Below are 24,536 nucleotides of genomic sequence, written 5' to 3'. Positions count from 1 at the left end.
ATTAGCTCATTCCCCTAATTTTATTATTTTAAATAATGTATACTGGTGTGATTCTATTCAAATTGCTTTCCATTTTCAATCACTTCCCAGTGACTCTCCCCACACCTATCATCACACCTATCTTGTATTAAAGAAATATAATTAATCAAAACAAATCAATGCATTGGCCACAATTGACAAGGTCTGCCTCACTCCGCACCCATAGTCTACCACCTCTCTGTGGAAAGAAAGGAATGAGGCTCCCTCCCCATCAGTTCTCTAAAGGCAGGATTGATCAACTCATCAATGTCATTTTCCTTTACATCAGGTCTCCTTCCTTCACCCTGAATCCTGTCCTGCACGAGTCCTCCCACATTTCTCTGAATTCCTCATCACCATTCTCTATGTTGCAATAATGATCGACCACCATTCCCCAGTCAGTGGGTCTCTGCTTCCTTACAGTTTGCCTACCACAAAAAGGGCTGCTCGAACCATTTTGGTCTAAGTGTGTCCTTTCCCTCTGTCTTTGGTCTCCTGGAGGCCCAGGAAGTCATCAGTAATAATAATAACCTATTTCCCCAGGGTTGCTGGAAGAATCAAATGAGATCACAATTTTAAATCACTCAGCATAATGTCTGGCATCTAGTGCTATATAAATATTAGTGATTTATTATTATGATTATTATTATATGCCTCTGGGTGGCCCTCCTGCAACCCCCACATTTTTGCAGATGGGGAAACTGAAACCCAGGGGTCACACAACTATTTAAGAAGCAGGAAAAAAAAGGGAAGCAGATGGTGACTTGGTAAATGGGAAGGATTCTTAACAATGAGTCATATCAACAGTAAAATGGATTGCTTGGTGAGATGAGAATAAGTGAAGGGAAAAGGACCTGCTATGAGCAAAATAGTGAACTACATACTAGGGAAACAAAAAAGAAAAGCAACCCAGACCCTGCCCTCGGGGAGCTTCCACTCTAAAGGCAGACACCTGTCTCTTGGTCTCTGTTTCAGCTCTGACAGGAGAAGGAACCACTTGGGAGAGTGGGGATGTCTACCAGGCAGATCTTTTAAGAAAGGGTTCCTCTCACTGTGAAGCAAGGCCTGGATGGTCAATGGTCATGCTGGAAACAGGATTCCTCTCCAGGTACAGGTGGGACAAAATGGCTGTAAGGTCTTGGCTAGATCTGGGATTCTGTAAAAGGATTTGAGGTCTCAGTTTCTGTATCTGTAAAGTTTGGGGCAAGGCATTTAGGAGACACAGTGGATAGAGGCCAGACCTCATCTTTCAGAGTTCAAATTCAGTCTCAGGCACTTCCTAGTTGTGTGACTCTGGGCAAGTCACTAACTCTGCTTACCTCAGTTTCCTCATCTGTAAAACAAGCTGGAGAAGGAAATGACAAACTATGCCTGTATCTCTGCCAAGACAACCCCAAATGGAGCCATGAAGAATCAGACACAACTGAAACAAAAAAGTTTGGGGCAACAGTCCCTAGCCGCTCCCTTCACAGGGTTGTCCTGTGATTCAAATGAGAAAATGTGAAAATCATTCATAGTCATAAAGTACAATATTACTGTAGGTTATTCTTGTTGCTACACAACTTATCTCCCTAGATTAGAAGCTCTGGGAGCTTGAGTCCAGTTCTCCTATCTCTATCTCCACTTTCTCCTCTAAAAGAAAACCTTGAACACAGTAGGGACTTAATCAGTGTTGGCTGAATGAGTCTATCTGCTTCAACCTGGGAACAGAGAACAAAAAGCAAATTGACAACATGTGTAGTTGGGAAGGGAAAAGAAGAGACTGCCTGGGGACATCAGAAAGTTAGGGAGACTCAAAATGCGCAATGAGATTTTTGTTTTCAGATACAGCAAATGGGGACATTGGTTTTGCTAGACAAAGCTGTCACACAGGAGTTTCTTTTTTTTTCCTTTCCCAGTTGAGAGTGGAGAATTGGGAGAACCAAAGGAGTGAGGTAAGGACAGGGTAGCAAAAAAAAAAAAAGGGAAGAGGAAAAGGAGAAGCAGGGGGAGGAGAAAAAGAAAGAAAAGCAGGAGGAGGAGGAGGAGAAGAAGAAGAAGGAGGAGGAGGAGGAGGAGGAGAGAAAGAAAGAAAGAAAGAAAGAAAGAAAGAAAGAAAGAAAGAAAGAAAGAAAGAAAGAAAGAAAGAAGAAAGAAAGAAAGAAAGAAAGAAAGAAAGAAAGAAAGAAAGAAAGAAAGAAAGAAAGAAAGAAGTTTTTATTAAGGCTTTTTTTTTAATGCAGAGAGGAAAAGTCCAGAAAAACAGGCCAGATAAGCTGGAGAACCTTGAAACCTGCAGGTGGAACTTATTAACTATTTCCAAAGAACAAACAGTCCAGCAGAGAGTTTTAGGTACATCCTATGTTGCTGCTGTGCTGTGGATATGGGGATGCCCATTTTATTTCCCTCTTGTTCAGCTTAGAATCAAAGTAATTCAAGAACAAGGGAGACATCTCTTTGGGTTTGCCTTTCACACAGGCTGGAAGGGACCTGGGAAGTCCTCCCAGCCCATTCAGTCCCACTCCTCAAGGCAATGACCAAGAGGTCTTGCTTTGAGCCCTTCAATGCAAGGGTCCCCAGCCCCTCCCCAGCGGCTCCCCAGCCCCAGCCTATTCCCGTGGAGAGCAGCTCTCATTGCTGAGAAGTTTTCCTTTAAATCAAACCCAAATCTGCCTCACAACCTTAGGAGGCAAGCAGAACAAATCGGATTTCTCATCCAGGAGAGACTACCTGCCCGAGTAGCATTGAAAGGAGATTTGAACTAGTAGTCAAAAGAGAAATGAGTTTGAACCTAGCTCCAACACTTAGTGGTTTGTTGCTCTGAGCCTCAGCTTCTCCATCTGTAAAATGGGGACATCAATACCTCACCAGGTTGTTATAAAGAAGGCAACTGATTAAAAACTTCAAAGTGCCATAGAAATGTGAGGCATTCATTCATTCATTCATTCATTCATGCCACATAAACCAATAACTCTTCTTCTTCAGAGTCTAGATGAAGGAGCAACTCCTAATGGACTCCCTAGTCTGTAGGACTGAATGTTGGAACAGCAGGTGAACAATTCATCAGAGATGCAGGAGGAAAGCAAAACTTCCAGAAAGGAGGAAGATAATCAGTATAGGCTGTTTGAAACCATTCTTTTCCTGCTAGGAAAAGGCAGGGTGGCATAGAGGGTGGAGCTATCTATGAGGCCAGGGCAGAAACAAGAGCCTGCCCCAGGAATGTTGTATCCAAGGCTCTTTGGGGAGTAAAAAGCTAACAAATAGAAGCCATAAGCACAAATACAAGGCCCGGGCAAAAAAATCAACAGCTCCAAAGGGCAAGTCAACAAAAGGCCAGGGGAAAGGGAACCCACCCTGATTCCCACAATTCACAATGAATTAAAATTAAAAGCAGGGATGGGAGATACAGCAACCAGAGTTTTTCAATGACTATTTGGTTAATGGGGGATCCTAGGCAAGCCCTCACCCTTGTCTTGCCTCAGTTCATAAAATGGGCACAATGAGCTTGCACCATTTCCTCATTGAGCCATAATGAAGAAAACACTTTGGAAATGGTAGAAACAGCAGAAATGAGAGCTCTTCCTATGTTATCATCATCATCATCATCATCATAATCATCATCATCATCATCATCATCATCATTACAGATCCAAAGGCAACATTAATTAACTAACATTTCAGGAACCCTACCCAGCATCCTCTGAGATCATGATTGTACTTAATAACCTTGCTCTTTTTTTTTTAAAGACTGTCTTCCTATGTTGGCCAGGCTGGAAATGCATTGGACATTCGTGAGTCAATCCACTACTAATGGGCACAGGAGCTTGGACCTGCTCCATTTGCCAGTTAATTGGGTTTCCTCTCCTTATGGGTTCACCATATTAGTGCGACACCCGATCAGTTTTAGCCCACTTCAGTATAGAACTCCCAAGTTCAAGTCATCGATTAGTCCCAGACTCCCTGTTAGCAGGGATGCCAGGCTGACTTGCACCAACACCCCTGGCATCCTCTCCTCTTGGGGTTGCCAACTCCAAACTGTCATGACAATATTAACAGGTGACATTTTTATAATACTTAACATTACAACAGACTTTACATGAATGAACTCAGTTGATCCTGATGGTAGCCACAGGAGAGACCCAGGCTGACTTGCCACATGTTTCTGTCGTTCAAGGACCGACCTTGCTAAGGATGGAGAGGTTCATCACCAGAAAGTTGATCACTGGGCAATGATCCTTTTCAGCCATAGCAATGTAGGGGTTCGAGATGAGTTGGTCACTCAGCAGGAGAGAAGATTCCACGATGGACATCCCTGTGCTCCTGTTGTCCTTGATGTCCAGGGAAGTGGAGGAAGGCCTTCATCTTGCTGTGTGGACGGACGCCCTGTGGAAAACTGGCAGAAGGACATGGATGGGCATTGCCCTGGATGGGCACAGATGGAAAACAGTCATATGGACAAGATCCAGACTCTTTGGTGGAGCTGGCATTACATGAAACCATGTCAAGTACTTAGCAATCCTGAACTATAAATGTTAGCTATTTTATGACTATAATTATAATTACTTATATGCATAACTGAGGAAGACCTATTATTAATCCCAAGATCATAGTTCTGGGTCTCAAACTCAGGGGTCATTTTATCGAGGAGGAAACTGATGTAACTTGGCCAAGGTCACACAGGTAGTAAGAGCTAGCATCCTAGAATCGAGGATCTAGACAGCTTTATCTGGTGTACTCCCCACATTTTACAGATGAGGGAACTGAGGTCCAGAGAAATAACTGGACTTAAATTAACTGACTTAGTGACCTCCTAGCTAGAGAACTTCAGTAGCTATCTAATGTAGCTCTCTCATTCTCCAGGTGATATGACTGAGGTTCAATGAGATGAAGTAACTTGTCTGGGGTCTCACAGGTAGTAAGTATCATTAGCAAGGATTTGACTTCAGAAAGAGCCAGAACTCTTGATGAAAGCAACAACCTTAGGAGTGAGATCCTCCTATAAGTCACAGCATCAACATCATCACCATCACCACTACCACCACCACCATTATCGCCACCACTATCATCATCATCATCATCATCATCATTCCCATCATCACCACCACCATATCACTATCCTCAACATCACAGTAATAATAATAGATAACATTTATATCGTTATCAACTATGTGCTATATACTTTACAAACATACTGTCATGTGATGATCTTCACAGCAACCCTGGGAGGTAAGTGCTATTAATAACCTAATTTTACAGTTGAGGAAACAGGGCAAACAGAAGTTAGGTGACATGCCCAGGCTCACACAGCTAGCAAGTCTCTGAGGCTGAGCTGGAGCTCAACTCTTTCAGACTCCAGACTTTACATCCTATCCACTGTAGCCCCGCCCCCCAGGTCAGTGGTCCAGCTTATTAGAGTTAGCTAGTCACAAGCTGCTGCTGAATTCTAGGAGCCCAGAATCCCAGAAAGAAGGGCTATAGAGACCAGAGCTCTCTCAACATCTCCTCATGGGGGTCCTCCAGCTTCTTCTTGGAGTCCTGCAGGAATGGGGATCTCACTAGCTCCTGAGGTACCCATCCCTCTTTGGGGCAGCTCTCATTGCCCAGAAGTTGGCTCCACTTCTCTTTCTGCATCTACACCTGTGGTTTCCTCTACCTCTACCTCCATCTCACCCAGTATCATCTATGTAAACATTCAATAAATATCTACTGAAGGAATGAAGGATGAAGCACCCCCCCCCCAAACACCAAGGCCTTCCAGGAGAAGGGTGCCCCAGAGCCTCACAGGGCTCTCCTGGCTGGATAAAGACAGATAATTGAAAGCAAAGTCTTTTTAGAAGACAAGAACATGGAATGGAAGTAGAAGGCCCCAAGGCTGGGCCCCTGAGAAGGAAGACAACGTCAACGCTGTGTAGAAAACTCTAACAAAGGCAAAGGTGTGCCCCAACTCAATGACACTTTAGAGAGCCCCTCTGGACAGCTCCAGTGATTGGCATCTTTTCATAACAAACCAAACTTAAATTGGCTTCTTCTTGCCTTCCAGGCCTTGCTCCTCTGGGACCCAGGAGCCTAAACTCTCTGGAGGAAACCAGCCTTTCGGATACGACACTCCTCCATCTTTTCTCTTAATAGTAAGCATCTCCATTTCCATCAATAGATCTTCAACAATAACTGTAGTTTGGGAATGAGAACCCAGCTTCCAATCTCTCCTCTGACTCGTTTAATAGGTGTGATCTTGGGCAAGGCTGCTCACCTCTCTGAGCCTTAATTGCCTCATCTAGAACATTATGATTCCCATTTTACATATAAGGAAATGGGCCCAGAGATATGCAGTGATCTGTCTACAGCCAAACACTAGCAATTGACTAAAAGAGGATTTGAACTCAGGTCTTCCTGACTCCAGATCCAGTGGTCTCTCCAGGGCACCACTGAGGTGCTCTCCACCCTACCCCCAGAAGACCACTGAGGTTCCCTGGAACTCTAGATTGATGATCCTAAGATCCCATGATTTTTACGACATCCTCTTCCCTCCAAGATGGCAGAGAGAAGACAGGCACTGTGTTAAGTGCTCCCTGTGTCCCCTCAAAAATAACATGAAAGAAACTTCTTAACAGAAACTCGATCGAGAAAACCCAGAAAAAGAAACTAGGAGACCACCTACCAAAAAGGTCTGTCTTAGGGGACCATGGGTGAAGCGGGAACAGAGACCAGAAGGTCAGCGCAGGGACAGCAGCAGGGGGGAGGGGAGCCAGAGGACCAGTATTAACACAGAGACTTTGATGAGAGGCTTTAGCAGGAGGTCTGCAGACCTAGAAATCATCCAGCTGGGTGCTGGACCTGAGCTCCACAGTTTTGGAGCATTCTTCCAGGAACAAATGGTAGCTGCCCCCCCACTCCCCACCCCCACCCCCTCAGGCGCAGGTGTGGACTATACCGTGCAGTCAGCTGAAAGGGAGATTGGCTTCCAGCCCACAGTTCAAGGTCAACTCAGACCCTGCTGCCCCTCCTCACCCCCTTCTCACCCCTCCAGGATTAGAGGAGGGCTTCAATGACTCCAGAGAAAAAGCAACCAGCGCCCCCTACTGGCCGGCCCTTGGAATTACTAAGCCAAGTGAGAAAAACCTCTAGGATCTTCAAAAGCAAAACTCTGAGAGCCAACCCCTCCCCCAACACAAGATCCTAGAAAAATGAAGAAAAATCAGCGAAAAGGGGTGGGGACCTATGGAGAAATACTTGGAAGGACCAGATTCTAACCGGGAGAGATCTAGCACTTCTGAAGAGCATATGAATTGGTCTCCAGCCCAGAAAGACTTCCTTGAAGAAATCAGGAAGGAGTTTAAATATCAATTGGAAAAGTTGGGAAAAGAAACTCAAGAGAAAATTAACATGATGCATGAAAAAATTAACATCTCACAACAAAACATTGGAAAACACAATTTGGCAAATGCAAAAAGAAAATAATTCTCTCAAAACTACACGTGGGCAAAAGGAAAATCCCTTCAAAAATAGAACTGACCAATTAGAAAAGGATTGCAAAAGGTAAATGCAGAAAATTCTTCTCTAAAAAAAAGAATGGAACCTGTAGAAACTAATGACTTCATGAGACAACAAGATTCTGTTAAACAAAACCAAAGGATCAAAAAAATACAAAATTTAAAATACCTCATCAGCAAAACCACTGACCTTGAGAACCAATTGAGAAGGGATAACCTGAGAATTATAGGACTTCCTGAAAACACTGAAGAGAAAAAAAAAAGCCTGGACTTAATATTACACAATTTAGTGATGAAAAACTGCCCTGATATCATGGAACCAGAGGGCAAAATAGCTATTGAAAGATTACATCAGGGGCAGCTAGGTGGCACCGGCCCTGGAGTCAAGAGTATCTGAGTTCAAATCCAACCTCAGACACTTAATAATTGTCTAGCTGTGTGGCCTTGGGCAAGTCACTTAACCCCATTTCCTTGCCTAAAAAAAAAAAAGAAAGAATACATTAAGGAAGGGGAAAGGGGGAAAGAAAGGGGAGGGGGGTTGATATAGGAGGGCAAACACACTGAAGGTGGCAGTATTCAGAAACCAAATCCTGGGGAATATGGATAAAGGGAAAAAAAGGGAAAAAATACAAACAGAAGGAAGAGAGCATGGAGGGCAATAAAGAGTTAGTAATTATAACGTTGAATGTGAATGGGATGAACTCTCCCTTAAAACATAAGCAAACAGCAGAGCGGATTAAAAACCAGAATCCTACAAATGCTGCTTACAAGAAACTAATTTGAAGCAGAGAGATATATATAGAGTAAAGGTAAAAGGTTGGAGCAAAATATATTTTGCTTCAGTTGAAGTGAAAAAAAGCAGGGGTAGTGACAAAGCAGCAGTAAAAAAGAGATAGTGTTAAAAAAGAGATAAGGAACGAAACTATGTCCATGTAAAAGGTACCATAGACAATAAAGTAATTTCAATACTAAATATGTATGCACCCAATGGTATAGCATTCAAATTCTTAGAGGAGAAGCAAAACTCTACTAGTGGGAGACCTCAACCTCCGGCTCTCGGATTTAGATAAATATAATCATAAAATAAACGAGAAGGAAGTTAAGGAGGTAAATGGATTGTCAGAAAACTTAAATATGATCGACTTATAGAAGAAATTGAATGGGGATAGAAAGGAATATACTTTTTCTCTGCAGTACATACACAAAAACTGACCATGTACTAGGGCATAAAAACCTAATGATCAACTGCAGAAAGGCAGAAACAGTGAGTACATCTTTCTCAGATAATAATGCAATAAAAATCATATGTAATATTGGGCCAGGGAGATATAGACCCAAAACTAATTGGAAGCTAAAAATTTTTTTAAAATGAGTGGATCAAACAACAAATTATAGAAAGAATTAATTATTTCATCCTAGATAATGACAATAATGAAACAACATACCAAAACCTATGGGATTCACTCAAAGCAGCAGTCAGAGAATATATTATATCTTTAAATGTTTACATGAATAAATTAGAGAAAGAGGAAATCAATGAACTAAATATGCAACTAAAAAAATTAGCTAAAGAACAAATTAAAAACTCACAATTAAATACCAAATTAGAAATTCTAAAAATTAAAGGAGAAATTATTAAAATTGAAAGCAAGAAAACTATTGAACTAATAAATCAAACCAAGAGTTTTTTTCATAAAACCAATAAAATTGATAAACCTCTGGTCAATTTGATTAAAAAAAAGAAAGAAGAAAATCAAATTGCTAGTATCATAAATGAAAAAGGTGAACTCACTACCAATGAGGAGGAAATTAAAGTAATAATTTGGAATTATTTTGCCCAACTCTATGCTAATAAATTTGACAATCTAAGTGAAATGGATGCATATTTACAAAAATATAAGTTGCCCAGATTAAGTGAAGAGGAAATTAAATACCTAAACAACCCTATCTCAAAAAAAAGAAATTCAAGAAACCATTATTAAACTCCCTAAGAAAAAAATCTCCAGGGGTGGCTAGGTGGCATAGTGGATAAAGCACTGGCCTTGGAGTCAGGAGTACTTGGGTTCAAATCCGGTCTCAGACACTTAATAATTACCTAGCTGTGTGACCTTGGGCAAGCCACTTGACCCCATTTGCCTTGCAAAAACTTAAAAAAAAAATCTCCAGGGTCAGATGGATTCACAAGTGAATTCTATCAATTGGTTCCAATTCTATATAAACTCTTTGGAAAAATAGGTAAAGATGGAACTCAGCCTAACTCAGTACCAATATGGTACTGATACATAAACCAGGAAGAGTTAAAACAGAGAAAGAAAATTATAGACCTATCTCCCAGATGAATATTGATGCAAAAATCTTAAATTAAATCTTAGCAAAATGATTACAACAATTTAACAGTAAGATAATTCATTATGACAAAGTAGGATTTATTCCAGGAATGCAGGGGTGGTTCAATATTAGGAAAACTGTTAGTATAATTAATTGTATCAATAACAAACCTATCAGAAATCATATGATTATAGTAATAGATGCTGAAAAAGCTTTTGACAAAATACAGCACCCACTCCTGCTAAAAACACTAGAGAGTATAGGAATAAATGGTTTGTTCCTTAGAAAAATAAGCAATATCTATCTGAAACCATCAACAAGCATTATATGCAATGGGGAGAGGCTAGAGGCATTCCCAATAAGATCAGGGGTGAAACAAGGGTGCCCATTATCACCACTACTATTCAATATTGTATTAGAAATGTTCGCTTCAGCAATTAGAGAAGAAAAAGAAATGGAAGGAATTAGAATAGGGAAGGAGGAGACAAAACTCTCACTTTTTGCAGATGACATGATGGTCTACCTAGAGAATCCCAAGAAACCATCCAAAAAACTACTGGAAACAATTAGCAATTTTAGCAAAGTTGCAGGATATAAAATAAATCCTCATAAATCCTCAACTTTTCTATATATGTCTAGCAAGAAACAGCAGAAAGAGCTAGGAAGAGAAGTTCCATTCAAAGTAACCTCAGACAATATAAAATGCCTGGGAGTCTACTTGCCAAGACAGACTCAGAAACTTCTTTGAAAACAATTATAAAACACTTCTCACACAAATGAAATCAGATTTAAATAACTGGGCAAATATCAACTGCTCATGGACAGGTAGAGCTAATATAATAAAAATGACAATTCTACCAAAACTAAACTACCTGTTTAGTGCCCTACCAATCAAAATTCCAAAAAATTACTTTAATGAGTTAGAAAAAATTGTAAGTAAATTCATATGGAGAAATAAAAAGTCAAAAATTTCCAGGAACTTAATGAAAAGAAGTACAAAAGGGGCTTAGCCCTACCTGATCTAAAATTATATTATAAAGCATCAGTCATCAAAACTGTTTGGTATTGGCTAAGAAATAGAGTGGTGGACCAGTGGAATAGACTAGGTGTAAAAGCAGGAGATAATTACAGTAATCTGCTGTTTGATAAACACAAAGAGTCCAGCCATTGGGATAAAAACTCCCTCTTTGATAAAAACTGCTGGGATAATTGGAAGTTAGTATGGAAGAAATTTAGATTAGATGAACACCTCACACCCTTACCAAGATAAGATCCAAATGGATACAGGACTTAGACATAAAAAACAATACTATAAGCAAATTGGAAGGTCAAGGACTAGTTTACCTGTCAGATCTATGGAAAGGGGAGCAGTGGAATAGACTAGCTGCAATAGTAGGAAACGATTATAGTAATCTGCTGTTTGATAAACCCAAAGAGTCCAGCCATTGGGATAAAAACTCTTCAATAAAAACTGTTGGGAAATTTGGAAGTTAGTATGAAGGAAATTTAAGATTAGACATCCTCTTCCCATTCTAGTCAAGAGGCAATCCCCACTGGAGGGTGGGAGCTGAGAGTTCTCACTATAGCCAACATAATCCGAAGTCTTCTTATAGGTGGGGGAAGGTAAATGCCCCAGTGGATGAACACTGGGCCTGGAGTTGGGAAGACCTGAGTTCAAATCAGGCCTTGGACACCACCTGTGTGACACTGTATACCTCTGATGCCGTTTGGGAAATTTCAAATGGTGTATTCCTCCGTACCCTTCACCCCTTATCCAGGATTCAATTCTCTCTGGGGCTGGTGTCACTTAATGACATTTTAGTGGGATACAGGGGCAGGGATCTCCATTCATTGTTCAACAAGTACTCTACCAGATTCAGGGCTGGGAAGGGACCTGAGGGGCCGTCTAATCCAAACCTCTCATTTCACAGGTGAGGAAACTGAGGTACAGAGAAACAAAGTCATCCCAACACCAGTAGTAGGTAGAAAATCTAGGACCGAAATCCAGGTCATCTGCATTCTTTCCACTGGGCCAATTTATTCTACACCTCCTATACTGAGTCCATTCTTGGGGCAACGCAGTGGCAAATGAAGAAAAGAGGCTGGATACTTAAGGAAGCCCAATGCCAACCTCCTAACAATTAGAGCTATTCATAATGGAATGGGCTGCCCTGGAAGACAGTAAGTTAGCCGTCACTAATGTATTCAAGTAGTTTGTTGGGAAGACTGTGGAGGAGGTTCCTCTTAAGTCTAGGGCCTCTGTAGGGCTTCCCCTCCTTGATTCTGAAGCCAGTTGGACTCTCTGGGGCTCATAAAAAGCTGGTGAAAGCATTCAGGAACCCACTCCCCCTCTGGTAAATGGCTGATGGGGGACCCTTCCTTACTGGCTCTGTGGGAGATAGGTTCCCATGTACCATCTTGGGCAGATGAGATGACATGAACCAACAACTCCAGGGGTTGCAGCTGGCACTCAATGCTCCTGACCTCTCATGGCTCTTACCATCTGGGCTGGGGGACCTTGGATCTTCCATCCAGAGCCAAACTTCCTCACTTAACAGATGAGGAAGTCAAAGCTGAGGCTGAGCCACCTGCCTGAGGCCCCACCAGCTCTCTGAATTCAGGACTGGGTAATGCCAAGATCAAAGTTCTGAGTAGTTAAAGAGGGATTATTTCTGATAAGGGAGATAAGGGAATGTTTCATGGAACTGATGAGATCACCTTCATTTGCCAGCTACTCTTCCCTTATCCATTCCCTATCTAGAGAGTCATCTTCTGTTGTGAACATCTCTAAGGATCAATGCTAGCTCAGGAGTCAGAGGCCCTGGGTTCAAATCCTGTCTCTGCCACTTAACCACCTATGTGACCCTCAACAAGCTCCTCAGCCTCAGCCTCCTCATCTGTGAAATGAAGAAATGAAGGGATTCGAACCTGACAGTCTCTAAGCTCCTTTCTGTTTTAAATGGATGATCCTCAAGGGCAGAGTCTTTGTCACCACCTAGTTTTGTTGCATCTCTCCAGGACTCTCTCCCCTCAGAGACCACCCCAGAGCCCTGGAAACAGTCGTGCCTCCCATATCATTGACTCCTCAGCTTCTACCCCAGCTGTCACAGCCCTCCTGGAGGGGACTAGCCTGGAGCTTTCAGGATTGTCACCCCCAGATCAACCACCGAGCAGCTGCTCTCAAGGGGCAAGGAAGCCCCAAAGAAAGACTGTGGAATAGGAGTGTCCTGGACCAGGAGCCTTGTTCCCACCCTGGCCCCATAACTGGTCTGCAGGGTATAACCTTGGGGGACGTGGGACCTGGCCACTGATCTTCTCCAGAGCAGCTTCCTTAACAGCCATGGGAACTAGCAAATGGGCCAGTGTGGTTTCCACAGTGGGAGTAATGTGAAAGATGCATTGCCATTTGCCACTGAACCCTAAGGATGACAGGGGTCCAGTCATCTGCCCTGCAGCTGAAACTGCTGAGAGGGGCTATTAATGCATGTGAGCTCCAGTTTCTAGAACAACATTATTGTAAAAACAAAACCCCCAACAATATTGTGTAAAAACCAACTGTGAAAGACTTGGAAATCTGAGCAGCACAAGGACCAAGCAGGGCTCCAAAGGTCTCATGATGGGACATGGTGCTCCCTCCCAATGGAGACTAAAGATGGAGGTGTACGGGAAGGGGAGAGAAGGGTTAGGGGACAGATAAGGTGGGCAGGGGAGTAGAAACATGGCCAACGAGGGAATTTGTTTTGTTTGACTACATAGGGCTGGAATAGGTTTTATTTTCTTTCTTTCTCAATGATGAGAATAAGATGGGAAGAAAAGGTGGGAGGGAAAGAACACCAATCTGAAGATGAAAATAAATTGAATTTAAAAGAAAAAAGAATGAGAATTCCTTGAGAACCAATGGCCTGGCTTTTCTGTTTCTATACTATATATAGTAAACATGTGGGGCCTTTTCATTCCCACATTCATTCATTCACTCATTCATTCCTTTACTCATTCATTACTTCATTTCTTCCTTCCTTCCTTCCTTCAGCATTTACAGATTTAAAGTATCTTCACTCTGCTGACCTTCAGAGAGAGGCAAAGCCAACAAGGACCCAGCTCTCTTATTGCAGATAAGTAAACTGACTCACCTGCCACGTCTCTCTAGCAGCACCTGCCAGCAGCTGCCCACACAGACCACTCCACTCCCCTCGTCACCAGCCCTGGCCTCCAGCCACCCACACAGGAGAAGAGGGCAGTGGCTCATGGCCCATGGTGATCTCTGCTTGGCCTCCCTGGGGTGGATTTTTGTTCCCCTTCTGGTTGCCTAGTTTGTTAATCCAGGTCTTCAGCCTCCTCAGAGCCTGCCCCTATCATCCCCAGGTCACAAGGAGAGGCAGTCCAAAGGTGGAGGGACCTAAAGGACTCATGGGGGAAGGTGGGGCTGCAGGTGAGGAGCCCTGGCCAGCAGAGTGATCGTGTGTGTGCATGTGTGTGCACGTGTGTGTGCACGTGTGCATGCACATGTGTCTTTGTATGTGTGTTTGTGTGAATGCATGGACACAAACCAAGGGTGGGGCATGAGCATCAGTAAGACACTTAATTTTATAAAAATGAAAAAACTGACAGGGATCTGAGGCAGGCTGGGAGAGGGGTGGGAGCCTTCTCCTGAATCCTGTAGGTTCGAAGCTGTGACCTTGGTCAGGTCCTCTGCCTCTTTTGGCCTCAGTTTCCTCATCAAGTAAAATCATTCTCCCATATCACAGGGTGGTTGTGAGGATCAGATGAGTCTGAGTAAAACACCTGGTGACCCTAAAGCACCCTTGCTGGTGTAATCTGGAATTAAATAAGAGTGGCAGACCCACTGGAGGGGCCCCAAGAAAGTGGAAGGGCAGCCTGGCATGATAGGGAAGGTTCTGGACTCCAGCAGAGACCCGAGTTCAATTCCCAGCTCTGACATTAATCCCTAGGAAATCTCAAACCAGTCACTTGAGCCTCAGGTTCCTCCTCTGTTAAATGGAGATAACTCTGACAGGTACAGTGAGGTCCAAAGGGGACAAGAGATGGAAAGCACTTTTAGAAATCTGAAAACACTTTGGCCTCAGACACTTAATAATTACCTAGCTGTGTGGCCTGGGGCAAGCCACTTAACCCCATTGCCATGCAAAAAAAAAAAAAAAAAGAAATCTGAAAACACTATGGAGAGAGGTCTCACCAGGGTCCCATCTCCCCCTCTGTTGTACAGCCCTTCTCAAGAGGCAGCACTCACTTCTATCGGCCCAGAAGCTTCCTCACTCAAAAGAAGTTTCTACAGTGGAGTCCCGAATGTAATAAAACAGCTAAGGTCTTGGGCATAAGGGACCCAGAGAAGAAAATGATTTGTTCAGCCCCTGTGGCCCTGAGGTTGATAACAGAACGAAAGGTCCCACGTTACTATATGATGGCAGTAAGGAAACAACATAGGGGGCCCATCACCCGGAGGAGGGCCTAGAGTCAGGAAGACCTGAGTTCAAATCCACCCTCAGACACTTTCCAACCATGTGACCTTGGGGAAGTCATGTCACCTGTTTGCCTCAGTTCCCTCATCTGTAAAATGGGGATAACAATACAAATACCTCCCAAGGTGCTGTGAGGATCAAATAAGGTAGTTGTAAAGTCCTAGCACCATGCCCAGCACTGTGGTGGGTGTTATAGAAATGCTAACTGGTGCTAATAGTGGGAGTCATAGTTGTGCTGGTACTAGCAGTAGCCACAACTACAGAACCAAAAGAAACATGGGCACTGGGCTTAGAACATTGTAGATGGAGGCGACAAGGGCCTGTGGGAATGCCCGACGTCCACAATCCACAACCTCCTTTTTCTGGGCATATACAAGGCTAGATGAACCCCAAACACAAAGTTTCATGATGTTTAGTTTTAAGAGTTATTGTAGGGGCAGCTAGGTGGTGCAGTGGATAAAGCACCGGCCTTGGAGTCAGGAGGACCTGGAGCCACTTAACCCCATTTGCCTTGTTAAAAAAAAAAGTCATTGTAAAGCCAGCTAGCAAGGGATCCTTGATCCCCGCCCCCACAGGGTACCCTTCCCAGCTGGCCCAGGTGGAGGATGGGTAGACCCAAATTCAAATCCAGTCTCAGACACTTACTAGCTGGGCAAATTGTCCAATGACTCTGAGCCCTACTTTCTTCAGCTGTAAAATGGAGATAATAATAATGGTTTACACAGGTTTGCTGATCATGGAGAAGCTTAAAGCAGTACACAAATGCACGTTTTATGATATTCATAATTACCACTCACTCAATTTTAAAACTCAATTTTGCAAAGACAAAGCCTTTGAAAGACTGCATTCAATGAGAGATGTTGATGTTTGTTTGTTTTGAACTGATTTTATCTCTCTTTTAAAATTCATTGTAGTGGTGGCAAAGAATTGGAAATCAAGTCAATGTCCTTCCATTGGGGAATGGCTTAGCAAACTGTGGTCTATGTATGTCATGGAACACTATGGTTCTATTAGAAACCAGGAGGGATGGGAGTTCAGGGAAGCCTGGAGGGATTTGTATGAACTAATACTGAGTGAGATGAGCAGAACCAGAAAAACATTGTCCACCCTAATAGCAACATGAGGGCGATGATCAACCTTGATGGACTCGCTCATTCCATCAGTGCAACAATCAGGGACAATTTGGGGCCGTCTGCCATGGAGAATACCATCTGTATCCAGAGAAAGAATTGTGGAGTTTGAACAAAGACCAAGGACTATGACCTCTAATTTTTTTTAAGTTATCTTATTACGATATATCACATACTATATGATTCTTCCTTGAGGATATGATTTCTCTCATCACATTCACCTTAGATCAATGTAGATCATGGAAACAATGTAAAGAGAAACAAACTCTTCCGTGGGGGGGAGGGGGAGGAAGCAAGATTAGGGGGAAAATTGTAAAATTCAAAATAAAATATTTCAAAAAAATAAAATAAAATTCATTGTAATTTTGTTTACACCAAAGTAGCTCTCTACGGTCAGGGTTTGGTTTTGTTTCTCCTTTGTTTACTTATTTTTATTTCATTTATCTTATTTTAGTAACTTATAATTATTATAAAACACGTTTCCATCCCAAGTGTGGGTGATATTGCCCCGGGTCTCAGCTCCTCCTATTATTTGCAGTTTCATGTGCAATTATCTTTTTTTTTATTATACTATGTTATAGAAAAGTAAGTTTTGGTCCATAAATTAAAAATTAAATAATTTTTAAAAATTCATTAAAAATGAAGATGGCTAACTGGAGTGGGAGGGGAGGGAGCACCACATCACATCATGGCAGAACATGGGAAGCCACCTAAATGTCCAAAGGTTGGGGGAATAAAGAAATAAATCATGACCCATGAAGATAATGAGATACTCTAAACTGAAGGGGAACACACAGAAATTCAAAACGATGCTCATAAAAAAATGTAAAGCAAAAATGAAGGAGATGAAATGTCAAAAGGTAGCTATATATATATATATATTTTTTTTTTTTTAAACTCAATCTAGGGGGGCAGCTAGGTGGTGCAGTGGATAGAGCATTGGCCTTGGAGGCAGGTGCACCTGAGTTCAAATCCAGCCTCAGACACTTAATAATGACCTAGCTGTGTGGCCTTGGGCAAGCCACTTAACCCCATTGCCTTGCAAAAAACCTAAAAAAAAAAAAACCCAAAAAACTCAGTCTACTAACTAACTTCTTTCTGCCTCAGTTTTCTCCTTTATATGATGGGAATGATTCTGGCACTTACTTCATAGGATTTCTAGGGTGACCAAATGAGATGATGGAATCAAGCCAAGAGAAATGCCAATCCTGGTGTTGTAGGCCTTTCTGGCTCAAGGGGAGCCAGGTAGATAGAACACCAGCCCTGGACTTGGGAAAACCTGAATTAAAATCCAGCCTAGCTGTGTGACCCTGGGCAAATCACTTAATACTGACTGTCTCCCAAAAAAACTCCAATGGTTCCTTTCTGCATCATGGATAAAATATAATCCCCTTGGGTTGATCTTGGAAGTCATTCCCAGGCTAACCCCAGCTTCTCTTCTGCTTCCCTGGCTGGGGCCCTGTTCCCCACCCTCAAGGTCCAGCCTGGCTGGCCTTCTCAAGGCTTCATAAATAGCCTCCCAGACTCTGCTTTTGCTGTGACCATGCCCATGCCTAGAATCCTCTCCATTGCACACTGCCTCCGGCGAGCCCCCCAGATCACCGTGCATTCCTCTAACCTCTCATCTACACCTACCCGTGAACATCAGCTCTTGAGAGCCAGGGCTGGTCCTTCCCAGTAACTTTTTCTGGATCTATCCATCAGTCTTCAGCCTGGTAAATTTATGCACCATAAAAACTATCACAATGTAAGTTCAGACTTAATTAACCAATCTGGGAAGCATGACTCTGAATGGTCGGTCAGAGTGGCTCCATTCAGGTTTGACCATTTGGGGTTTTTTGCCATTTTCTCCCCAGAAATTAACTATATCTGGCAGACAGTAGGTGCTTAATACTTGATGAATAATTGATTGTCAGAGGCTGATTCATCACATTAATTATTTCCTCTGGCTAATCTTCCATTTCTTTCTCCATCAAACTAGACCTGACTCACCTCTCACATTGGTTATGGGGATGGCCTAGCCTAAGGAAACACACCCCGTAGAGTAGAGGAAGTGAGATCAGGTGCTGCCAAGGCCTCTCCCAGCTCTGTCTGAAGAGCGCTGTGCTCCAACTTGTCCCTGATGCCCCATGGCCTCCATGTCCCTTCCCTGCCATGGCCTACCTACTTCATTCCGACCTCCTTCTACCCAAAGAGGGGCTCCTCTCCCCCACAGTAAATAGGAAACTATGTTTGAGCATTAGAACATTAAAATAAGATGATTCTGTACAATGACAGCAAAAAAAATCATTAAGAGAAATACAATAGATTGAGAAATACATTTATGATTAAAAAACCAATAAGGAGCTATTAAATGGTACAGTTCATAATGTCAATAATGTTCAAGAGGAAACAAATGGAATCCCTTGAAAAAATGCTCAGCCTCATTAATAATCTGAGAACTTGGGTTCATGTCCTATTTACTACCTTTATGACCTTGGGCAAGTCATTTAACCTCTTTCATCTTTTAACTTCATTTCCTCCTATGTAAAACAGAAGGATTTTGCTAGATGAACTTTATGAAATGTGAATTAATACCATCTCACACTCATCAAATTAGCAAAAATAATGAAAATCAAGACAGTGGAAAAACAGGAATACTCATGCATTATTGATAGAATTGCAAACCTGTAAAATCCTTCCTGAAAAACAATCCAAAAGGACAAAGTAAAGGTTAGAAAACTGATCATACATCCCCATAATTCCATAATTGGGAATACACTCTGAATGAGTTTTCAGAAACAATCAAGCCTCTCATCTGCTCAAAGATTTTCATGGCAGCATAATTTATAAATGCAAAATACTGGAAGTCACCTAAATGTCCAGCAATGGGGGGATGATCAAGCTAATCATTATACATGAAGGGAATAAATTAAAATGAGGAACATTGAGAAATCTAAAAAGACATTATGAACAAATTGCAAAATGAAAAAAAAAGCAGATGCAGAAGAACAAAGTCCATGTGAACTTTGGGTCCTGAAGAGTGGCTAAAAGGAATGAAAAAGAGCCCTCATGGAGAGAGACATAAAGGAAAGGAAGGCAAAATTGGGGTGATGCTTTTGAGTTTGATTAACTTAAATGCAAGTTACTAAGTAAATTTAATTAAATGTGTTGATGTTCAGGATGCTTGTTTTTTTTTAACATTTATATATTTTTAAATGGCATTCTACTATAGAACCCTCAGATCTAGAGCCAAAGATCTAGCCTTTCTGTGCCTCAGTTTACTCATCTGCGTTTGGCACATAGTAATCCCTTAAAAGATACCTATCTATCTTTCTCTCATACGAGGGGGCTCAATCCATTTCCATAAATGTGTCTTAAGTACCTTCTACTTGCAGACTACTGGGGAGATACAATTAGTCATGAATGTCAGAGTCCTATCGGGGTGTCCGACACCTGCAGATGAATATATGTTGTCTATCACCAAGTGGTTCAGAGAGGCAGGGATACAACAGACAGAAAAGCAGAGCAGCTGAGTCCTCAGGGAGCTTCCAGTCTGATGGCCAAGGTCCCCTTGAATGGGGAGGAACTGAGAAGGTCTCCACTGAGGCCCCCTGGGAATGGGGAGGCTTCCCATCCTTCCCTGAGGAGAGGAAGTTACCTGCAGGAGGAAATAGAGCCCCCAGTCCCAGTTCCCTCTAACTCTCCTGATGCCAACTGGCCTCATGACCACCAGAAAGGCCAGTTTCCCATTCCCAGCCCACTCTGGGGCCCACACTCTGTGGGACCTCACTTCACCAGGCCTCAGAACACTGGATTTGGAATCCAGAGAGCCTGGGACCAAATCCAGTTTGGATACCCACTGCTTTCTCTAGGACTCAGTTTCCCCAATGGTTCTCGGTTTTCATATGAGGTGTCTCATACTGTCTATGACTGGCAGCCCAAAACAGACTACTGCTGTCTGTGTTTCTAGATCCCACAAATAAGACTCTCTCAGAAAGCCCCTGGAATGAGGCAACTGAACCCCCCCCCCCAAGTAGCTTTCCAATAAGAAAATAAAACCTGAGGGGGCAGCTAGGTGGCAGAGTGGATAGAGCACTGGCCCTGGAGTCAGAAGGCCTGAGTTCAAATTTGACTAGCTGTATGATCTTGGGCAAGTCACTTAACCCCATTGCCTTGCAAAAAGCAAATAAACAAAAAAAAAAAAAAACACCGAGGAGGAAAAAGAGGTACCACCCCCAAAAACACCAAAGATTGAGGTTTGACTCTGGTTCTGCCATTTAGCTCATAATTTGCCCCTGGCCAAAACTCTTCACTGCCTTATGCCTCATTTTTCCCATCTGTAAACAAAAGAACTAGATTATCTCATGGCAAGAAATCAAAGATTTAGATGGAAAGAACCTTAGAGAACATCTGGACAATCAATCATTGAGCAATTATTAAGCCCCTACCATACCCCAAACACTGTGGTAGCTAGTGAGGAAACACCAGTGTGGGCTCTCAAGCCTCTCTCATCTTACAGATGAGTAGCCTTGGGCCCAGAGGGGCAAACCAAGCTGCCCAAGATGACACAAGCACCACAGCTGGGACTCAAACCCAGCATCCTCTGTCTCTAAATCATTGTTGTGCCCCCCTGTCCCCTACCCCTCCCAGCTCTAAGGTGGTGCTATCAAGTCTTCCACTGTGTTTCAACAACTGAATCACCAAAAAGTCAACATGGTGAGACACAGCCAGACAGTGGTTGATTTGAAAAGGATCTGAGGGTTTTGGTAGATCCCAAGCTTGATTGAGAACAACTGATGACATGATGGCATCTAAGAAAACGAATGCTGCGTTAAGAAATAAATTATCAAGGACTGCTAGGTGGCAGAATAGATAGACACTGTTCCTGGAGTCAGGAGGACCTGAGTTCAAATCTAGCCTCAAACAGTTAATAATTACCTAGCTGTGTGACCTTGGGCAAGTCACTTAACCCCATTTGCCTTGTAAAAAAGAAAAAAGAAAAAGAGGTAAATTATCAGGATTGCTAGGGTTTGGAAAGTGGAGTCAGTCATTGGGTCAAGAAACATCAATCACCCTCTGCCCTGGTCAGACCACTTTGGAAGACTGTTCCTTTCTGGAGGAAACCAGTGGGAATGTTGCAGGGCTAACATTCATGCCAAAGGAAGAGCAGCTGAATGAATTCCCGACATTTTCCCTGGAGGACATGATGCTGACTCACTGGGAGAAGAAAAGACTCAAGGGAGACATGGCGGGTGTCTGTAGCTATCTGAAGGTCTGTGGAATGACAGAGGGTTCAGGTGTGTTCTGCTTGGGCCTTGGAAGGCGGATGCTGCAAAGAAGCAAATTGGGGGCTATCATAAGGAAACTGTAGGGAATGAGGAAATGGAATGGACTACCTTTCCACACAAATGAGGAATGGGGTCCTCATGGGTGGAGGTCCTCAAGCAAAGAAAAGATGCTCACTTGTTGGGTGGGATCTTTTTTTGCTAGAAATTGGTTGGATTCAAGACCTTCTGAGGTCTCTGGGTTCAAGTCAAAGCCTCAGCTTACTATCTTCAGGCCTCAATTTCTTCCTTTGTGCAAATGGGGACATCTAGACAGATCAAATTAAGCTTAGGGAAGAGAAGGGTACAAAGATATGAGGGGCACGGTGGCACGATAATGAGGATAATGGTCAGGATGAGGATGATATCAAGCTGACACTGGTGGGGCTTTCTGGTAGCCAAACCAATGAAGAGATTACCTCCCCTAGTCAAAGAGGAAAGTCTGAATGGGATGGTGGATAGACCCTTGGAGGGGAGTCATGAAGACCCCCCCCCATATTTACTAGTGTGTGATCTTGGATGGCTCCCTTCCTTCCTCTGGGCCTCTGAGAAATGAGGGGGTGTGACTCGTTGATCTTTCAGGTTCTTCTAAGTTCACATTCCCCCCATCTGCCAATTCTCTCCCCAGCTTGAGTGCTCCTTGGGAGCAGGGACTGCTCCATCCTTTGCCTTAGTATTCTAGGGCCGGCCACACCATCCGCACTTAGAGCCCATTGGCTCTACACATGTGTTTGTGTTATCTCCGCCTATAGAGTGGCAGCTCCTTGAGGGCAGGGTCCGCTGTGCTGCTTTTTGCATCCCCAGGGTTGAGCAGGGGCTTAACCAATGTTGATGGAGCATTGGCCTCCTCTCCAAAAGCCCACTTTGCCCGACCCACCAGGCTTATGGTCCCCATTTTACTGAAGAGGCCCAAAGCACAGGGGTGACTTGCCCAAGGTCATACAGCCAGGACTAGTCAGGGGGATTTGAACCCAGACCCTGGCTATTCTTCATTGCCATTCTCAGTGTGGTCTCAGTAGAATTGATACCAGGGGTGGCTTCAGCCCTCCTCTCCGGAAGGGAGACGAGACGGGGCTTAGCTTGGGCGGGGGGCCTGGTCCTCCAGGACTGGCCCAGACCTTCCTCTTCCTCCAGTCCCCAGCCCATCCCCCCACCCCCGCCCCCACGCTGGGCCTCGGATCCCCGGGCTCGCCTGCTGCCGGCAGCCGAAGAAGGCGGCCCCTGGGCGGGCCAGGCCAGAGCCGGCCTCCGCGGTTGCCCGGGCGGCCCAGCTTCGGGGGAAGAGGGGGACACGGGGGGAGGCCAAGAAGAAAGACGGGGCCACCGGCGGGGGAAGGGGGTTTCTCGATCCTTCGCCCCCCCCAGACCCCCCCCAGGGAGGGTTCGCAAATCACAGCTTGGAACCAGAGCTGCCCCCCACCCCTTCCTCCCGCGGCCCCCCAAGTTTCAAAGGAAGAAAAGTGAGCCCCCCCAGCCTTCCCAGCCTCCCCCCCCCCCCCCCCCCGCGCAGCGATAACTTTGAAACTTCTGGGCCATTTAGGGTGGGAGGAGTGGGGTGGGGGAGGGGCAGCCTGGGGGGGAGATTCCAGGCCCTTTCCCCCCCCGCCCCCGCCCCACTGCCCCCCACTCCCATCCAAGCTTCCTGGCTCCCTCCGGAGGCCAGAGGCGCCCCCCCCAGCCAGGCCCTCGGGGCCGCACCCCGCCTCCCCCCGCCGTGCCCCCCTCCACTCCCCCGACCCCCCCCCGCGTGCCTCTCGGGGTCCGGCTGGGGGGACGGAGACTCACCCCGGGGGTCTGGGCGCTCCCCCCGCCGCGCCGGGCCGGGCCAGGACCAGTGCTCGGGGATGGCGGTCCGAGCCGGAGGAAGCGGAGCAGGCAGCGCTATTTCCTCCTGGAAGGCGGCATGGCGCTCCCGAGGCGCTGCCCCAGGCGCCGCCGCTCCCTCGCTCCCGCGCCGCTCTGGCTCCCCCGCGCCGCCCGCCCGCCCGCTCCGCCGGCGCAGCCCCGACTGGAGGCAGGCCCGGCCTGCACCTTCTCCCCGCGCTGGGGGGCCCCGGCGCTGCCGAGGGCCGGCCGGGTTGCTGGGGGGGGCGGAGGGAGGAAGGGGGGGAGTCCGGCCTGGGGGCGACGCATTTTTCTTTCTCAATGCCAGGAGCCTTTTGAATGACGTTTCCTCAGCTCGCCAGACCCGGAGTTTCCCCAGAGAATCCCCCAAATAGCTCCAGGGGGGTCTTCCCTGGGGGGCAGCCCTGGGGCAGGCAAGGAGGGCCTTAAGGACCCCCGAGGGAGTTGCTCAAATGCGCCCGAGAAGCATCCAGGTTCAAAGGAAACCCAGATGTCAGCTTCCCCGGGGTCAAGTTCACCCCCCAAGTCGGTTTCACTCCAGACGTCAGTTTCCCTGTCAAGTTCACCCCCAAGTCAGTTTCACTCCAGACGTCAGTTTCCCTGTCAAGTTCACCCCAGGCTCCGGCCCCCCCCCCACTGGATCTCTTCCCGGAGCCCCAGGACGATTTTAATGGAGACTTGTCCACGGACGGTTAGGAAAGTTTTTCAGCCTCATCAGCTGGCATATTGAGAGGTTCCACAAGGTTCTCCCGCCCCCTCCCCGGGCCAGGGAAGAGGCGAGGGAAGGCTGTACGTATGTTCATTTATGTCTAGCATGTTTACATATTAGTCATTTGGTGTGTGAGGAGTTGGATTAAGGGAAAAGCAATTAAGCCCTCGGATAGGAGACACATTTTTAAAGAGTGAACATAGTGTTCATTCAGATTCTGTGGGTTTTTTGGGGGGGGTTACTTTTGTTTTGGT

At 44.8% G+C, this 24,536-nt stretch overlaps 1 protein-coding gene across 1 annotated transcript in view; it reads right to left on the bottom strand.

Moving 5' to 3' along the window:
- ZC3H7B (zinc finger CCCH-type containing 7B) overlaps positions 1–23,677 on the bottom strand; it is an 87,669-nt gene extending 63,992 nt beyond the window's left edge. The window contains exon 1 of the mRNA XM_074227023.1: positions 23,514–23,677. The gene's annotated coding sequence lies outside the window, so the exon portion shown is untranslated. The remainder of the gene's footprint in view (positions 1–23,513) is intronic.
- Between the last annotated feature and the right edge of the window lie 859 nt (positions 23,678–24,536).

The sequence above is a fragment of the Macrotis lagotis genome, chromosome 2 (assembly GCF_037893015.1).
Source record: "Macrotis lagotis isolate mMagLag1 chromosome 2, bilby.v1.9.chrom.fasta, whole genome shotgun sequence".
NCBI classification, from domain to species: Eukaryota; Metazoa; Chordata; class Mammalia; order Peramelemorphia; family Peramelidae; genus Macrotis; species Macrotis lagotis.
Note: the sequence above shows the minus strand (reverse complement) of the source record. Positions and strands in the feature narration are given on the sequence as shown.